A 7,184-nucleotide genomic window follows, 5' to 3' on the forward strand; every position below is an offset into this window, starting at 1 on the left:
TTAGTCTTAAGACAAGAAAGCGTCACATAAAATATCAAAAGTAGAAATATCAAACATCTACTAAGATTCATATGCACATTTATATACCACGCAAATCAAGCAATAAGTTGAACTGGTATTTTACTTTCTTCAGGAAGATATCTTGCATGCAGACATATTGCAATTATTTACACATACACAGACAAGGACGATATGAAGGAAAAACTGGACCGCATAACATAATAGTTCACGGGTAATGTTTACTTTAGAACTATGGAAAAAGACTTTTTATAGTCGATAATAAAAGTTGACTTAAATGGACAGTCAAAGTAGAAGTCAGTGATCGATTACTTTTGAATTTTCTTGAAGCAGTAGCGTTTATATGTGCTACTATTAGCACATGACGAAGACAATCGAATGACACTAGCATACACAGTTTTTTTGTATGTTATAATATCAGCAAGTGAATGGTTGGACCAAGATAGGCGTGATGCCAAAATCAACAACTATATCACATTATGTCTTCGAAATTACTATTGAGCTACAAATGTATTTCAAGTGAGCAAGTTATTCCACATTAAAAGTCTTTGTATTTGCTTTATGTAATAATTTGCATCTCAAATATTCAACAACATAACACAAATTTGAATCAAATGTCATACAGTATCTCTTAATTTATACGCATTTAGTCACACATCGTAATGGTACACACATTATTTAAATGTGCGTCTTTGATTTGACTAGCACAGCTGTCGAACATATTGTTTAATCTTCGTTAATGTTTAGCATCTCAACAAATACTTTAAACATGTGATTGTTCATACACGCTTCATAATACTTATATGATGCATGGACATACGTTAATGTTTAACTGAAGACGTGGTGACTCATTGAAATGGTAAACATTTGATTGTATATGGTATCACTATATGCTCCTCATTGTATCCGTCAAACATGCATCGTGGGGTAGATTACGTTACAGAGTACATTGATTGATATTGCACGCATGTGCAAGTTTGTGTGTTTAGAAACAGCATGGTGTAAATGGAACAATATATTAAACAAACCATTTACACTCGTACAGTAGACTTTTCAGGTTACAGTTTATTAGATTGGCGTGTAAATGAACTAATCAAGCCGTGTCGTCCATTTGAAAGCATAGATGATAACGTTCACGGTGTGTACGAGTTATCTCCCTGCTCAAATGACGCAGACCAACTTACATTCAATCCAACATAATGGAAGCATTGTTGCAATGCTCATTCACGCACGACATGGTAAATATGAATTATAAGCAAACAAAATGGACAACTAATTTCTAAGCTAATTTCCAGCGCATAACGAAGTTCAAAGTTGAGAAACGGGATATTCGTGGTACATAGAGTTCTTATATGTATGTATGTATGTATGTATGTATGTATGTATGTATGTATGTATGTATGTATGTATGCATGGATGGATGGATGGATGGATGGATGGATGGGTGGGTGAGTGGTTGTGTGGGTGTGTGGGTGTGTGGATGTATGTATGTATGTATGTATGTATGTATTCACGATTATGCTAGTATACCCTGATACTTTATTTAATGCATTATTGTGTCTCTCGGGCAAATGTGAATTTATGAAACTCGTACTAATATGATCATCTGCAAACTTTTGTATTTTCATCGATTATATCCCAGTGCAATTGAAAGTGGCATATAAAAAGTTAATTCAATTGCACCTTAATATTATTTTGGAATGTTTATGGCTGTGTAAGTAAGGCATTTTAGTTCGAACACAATTTTTATATTATACTTATATGGAACCACAACGCAGTTTTATATTCTTCCAATAGCATTTGCTGATACAAAATTCCAAAACAGTGTTTCGGTTCGCCTCCCAATCAAATGTTTTTTATTTAGCCAAAAATATTTTAACATTAACTCCATTTTGTCATTTCTCAAATTAATTATTCATCATTGTTCTTAATGCCCATGCTGGTATGATTGTTTTTATTACACATTGCATTATTTTCGTCGCTAGAACTGCTCTCTGCCAACACGCTGACTGAAGCAACCTGAATTCATCTTATACAGTATGATACGATGTATTTTATTCGTTTGTGTTATACAATTGATTCATTTAACTTCAGCGCGTGTCCAACATAAAACCAAGCATAATTTCTCAAATCAATCCTAATACGTAATTAATAAAAATCGTTATCTTTTGAGACTTTCGACAACCATATGTACTTTAAAAGTAGTGTTATGTTCGCCACTTATATAACATGCCAACATAATTCTCTAAAATATATAGTCTTACCTAATCTGCACGAATTATACTGTAACTTCAATATACTAACACGATATCTGCAAAGTATATGATATCGAAATATTGTCAATCAACATATCATAATCTTAAGCAAAGGTAATACTTTCATCAAATTTATTTTTAATTATGAATTCTCACAGAGAGTAAACAATCAACGCATAATATATTTTGCTATAGTATGATTGTAATCAAAATCATCACAGTTTTATGTAGCTGTAAGGTTGCAAAAGCAAAGATCCAGGACAAATAAAAAATAAATCTGATTTTGGACAGGCCTAAATTCCAAATACTATCTTACATTACAATAACATATAATGAAATAAAAATAAAAAAAAAAAAAAAAAAAAAATAAAAACAATGCAAATAAATAATGCATAACACTATATAATCAAATAAAATCCCCAAAGCCCATATTGAATATACCAAGATCAAGATCATACCCTACTATTTTGGGCTCTACAATACATCACTATTTGTTGGCTATTTTTAATGATAATATGCTATGTATATCTGTATTTTGTGACGGACCTTGTCCAAAATCAAGGACATGTTGTACTTATAGTGACATTTGTTTTGCGAACAACCTAATACATAACTAGTTATTTCTCCCTGATCGTGGATTACAATATTCAGTCCATTATCAATGGCAAATATGTTTATAATCTTGAGTTTGACATTTTAATGTTATAGATCCTGTCAAAAATAGCTAAATAAATAAGTATCGGATTGGATGCAGCTGGTAAAACTATTCAATTAGACTATTTTATTGATGTAGCACAGAACATAGCCGGTTGTAAATGTGAAAGACTCATTTAGCAATGGAAACATATCTGGTTGTAAAAGTAAAAGACTCAGTTAGCAATGGCAAATGTAGCATTTACTGTTCTCTAGTTTCATGCATATTTTGCTTTCTGGTAAATACATATGCCAGTATCAAAGACAAGATACTAGAACATGAGACACAGTTAAGATTACCTCTGTATTTGCATGGTTTGGACAGTAATGTGTGATTTGCAAGATGATACTTATTCGGAAAATTGATTCGAGCAGCTAAATTTGCAACCGACCAATATATAGCTAAATGGATTGTAGAACGTTGGCGACTGTAAATGGAATAATAATACATCAGGCTTTTCTCCAAGGAAAAGTGCTTTAAAAGTATCAATAAAAAGTCATTAGATACTGTTATAGCGTTGTATGTTTGCCATTGTATTCATATATACGGTTTACCATAGAATGACCAATGCTCTTGAAAACTGTATACAAATGGCACCATGTAACACTAGCTAAAATAGTATGGTGGCGTTCTGCCCATGAGTTACATATGTTCCTTTTAGGAACATATAATAAATCATTTGCTAAGAAAAATACATGGAAATTGATTTGTGTGCTACGTTTTGCGAATTGGTGGTCTATAATTTACTACATTTCTACCAGCTTTAAACAGATGAAAAATGAATAATTTAACTGTCATTTCATACAGATAGGAAAACGATATTGCCATTGTTGTTCTACGTATAATAGCCTACTTTAAAGCGGATCGTTGGGGGTAAGCTATCAGCTAGGTTTTCAAATTACTATATGAGCACCTCTAGCCTTGGAAATCCAATACAAGCGGGAAACATAGCTTTCAATCAAAGAAACCGTTGTTTTATATATAAAAGTTCAGAAAGATCAAAACGATGTTTTGGTCAATGCAACATTAGAAAAGAAATATTTTTTGAAAGTAGATATTATAGTTCACAACTTCATCTGAAACAAGATCACATTCGTGGATTGCGTACAAATATATTACTGAGAAGTACAGCCACATTACAGAAGATAAAATGTGGTAACGTTGATTAGTTTCCCACATGATATACATAGAATGTAAAAATGATTGTTACACCTAAATTGATATAACGAAACTATCTTTACCACAGTAAATGGAGACTGTTTGTTAAATAACATATTGTTGTTGCACCGTTAAATATTACAGCAGTATAACACGACCAGCATATAATATTTTCAGCAATATGTTGGTTTCGAATATCGTTGGAACATGTTGCTGAGGTCGTTCAAACATTCCACGTACACATAAATGACAAACTGAACTTTGCGATCAGGAGTACAACGCACATAATATACAGACATTAATTGACAGCAGATCATCTTCTATGTCATTCCTGTAAGACTCACCCTTTACGTATGCGAGTATAAACGGAACATTTTCAAAGAGGTAAAGACGGCACTTGTAAAACCCAAACAAAGATAACAATTTCATATTTGTTTCATATTATAAATTAAACACACGTGTAGGTGACGAAGGTGCAATATTATAATTTTGATATGAATGATGATAGATAAATATGACATAATGTGATAACATCGGTTTGTACATTTTTCTCATTATAATTGTTGATTCTGCATTTTGTAGAGATGTAAATTAATTAATTGACGTTTTATAAAACTAAAAACCGACTTAAGTAGGATCAAACACCCATAAATATGATTCGTGCAGCGTCTGCTGGTGTGGTAAGAGCAAAGAAAATTCGTCAATAGTTGTTGGATTACTGATATTCAGGTGTGCTGAAGGGAGAGGTCTCAATGGTTTATCTAAATATGAACTTCGCTAGATTCAAGTTCACAATGTGGTCACGAGTATAAATACAAAAAGAAAAGTATATTTAAATTGTTGAATTCACAATATCAACAACAACAACAACAACCAATCCCCGTGGAAATATCAATAAACTTGAACTTCATTGTATATTATTGGCACGAGTGATTTAGGTGTCAATACGGATTAGTGTTGTTGAGAAACACATATCTAAGTAATGGCTAATTAGTTTCACATTAACCTTATCTGATCGGTACCGACAAAATTTCACGGTTTGTATTATTTTGAAATATTTGCTACACGTGCTGTGGCAACACACCTGATATAATGTTCTTTTTGTTATATGGATAGCATTAACAGCGACGTTGATAATCTGTAAATTTTGAAAGTTTTCGTTTAATTGATGAATCACATTGTCAACACAAACTAGCGTCACATCTTTTTGTATCAAGTCTTTAATTTATATAGATATTTACATATTTGATCAGACGACACATTTACTTTTTAGAAAGGAATATTAAGTTATAAAGGTTGTACAATGAACTCAAACATTTTGTAAATACATATGATAACTTATTAAAAATGTTTTGCGTAATAAGGTTATTAAAGGCTTGGAGAGGATGTAGTTTAAAAACTACGTATTTGCTGAGGGTTCGCAAGCAATGTGTATTATCCTGTTACTAATACCTACATTTCCTACACTTTAATCTAAATATTACAAATAAAACGATTGTTTAAGAAAAAATAATGTGTAGGTAAATGCATAAAATATCCAAGCTAATAAACAAACTAAACAGTGTTTTTCATGAGAAAGACCTGTACAAAATTATGTATAAATAAAGTACACTCTAACTAAATCATCGAAGAGTAAATTAAATGTTCAATACTGGGGCAAATGCCAAACTAGATATTTAGAGATAAGGGAGCTGAAGGAGAAATTGTATTCACGATGTGAAACATTTTCGAATTGCAATTTTGCCCCTGTGTGACCATGAAATGAATGCTCGAAATTCTAACAACTTTAAAGAGGACCAGGTGAGACAGATGTTTAAAAATTCCTGAAACTGGAAAGTAAATACATATAATGTTTAAGAGACTTATGATTATGATAGTAAGGCCTAGGTTTTAAAATGATATTTCTTCATCAAAACCAACATATGACCTTGTAGATGCTTTGATTCGAAAGACATTCACTTAAAACTACACAATGTTTTGACTTGCAGAGTTTTTACACTCAATTAGTAATGTACATACTACATGATATACTGGTATTTCCTCTTTTATACATCTTCCCGACGTTTGCGTTCTTGCATTTTATCTTTATCTATTCACTACATTTTTTAAAGACAGTAACACTCAATCTCAATAAAATAGTAGCGTATACGTCAGTATCTATCGGATGTTGGCAAATTGCACCTTACCGATATCAATCTATTACAGTTTGACAAATATTAACGCTCAATGTCATTACAGTAGCTTTTTTTTAAAAAAAAAAGACATACGTGATATCGGCTTCAAATGAGTGAATGAAGGATATATTTCATCCAGTTGGTGGAATACTCGGTACGCCCTTTAATCACAGGATGAACAGTATCCATATTTAACTAGTAGCAAGCAATTGGCTTCTAATTAAAGGCTCAGTATTATTGCCTAGAAACATGTCTGTATAATATGTGGAAGGAACATATTTCATATTGAATCCATCCTGATCTCAGCGGTTTAAAGTGTTTTCTGTTGTGTTATTTAATAATACTACACTGTTTTTCTTTTCAATTCAAAGCCAATTAGCAGGAACGAAGAAAATAAATCCGTCCTTTATTGGAATAAAAATAATGCCATATTAACCCCTCGAGCATGTGCGCGTCGGCAAATAACTTAAATTGCATGGTTATAATGTAATCAGCGTGTGTTGTCCACGACTAGCAAATAATAATATTTGCTAACCGCAGCAATATATCAAGATTACTTATCTCAGTTGAATCCGTTGTTCACTGTAAGGCTACAACTGTATCCGTATGCGCTTACACCTTATACATGGTTTGTAGATACGATTATGTATAGGGTTAAGGAGAAATTAAAGCACTTGTATGCTTCAAATTAATCCGCAGCTGAGTAACTAAAACTTGTTATTTATCTAGCATTTGTCCCTATAATTGTATCCATTGTTCTATTCACTTTCTAGCCTAACTTTTTCTTTTCTCATGTGTGGTCTGCTCGCGCCTTATTGTATATACATCAGATCAACGCATACGTATGTAGTGTGTACGGTTAGCTATTACTCCATCTATAATTAT

The sequence above is a fragment of the Sinohyriopsis cumingii genome, chromosome 14 (assembly GCF_028554795.1).
Source record: "Sinohyriopsis cumingii isolate HCF-2022 chromosome 14, ASM2855479v2, whole genome shotgun sequence".
In the NCBI taxonomy this organism is placed as follows: Eukaryota; Metazoa; Mollusca; class Bivalvia; order Unionida; family Unionidae; genus Sinohyriopsis; species Sinohyriopsis cumingii.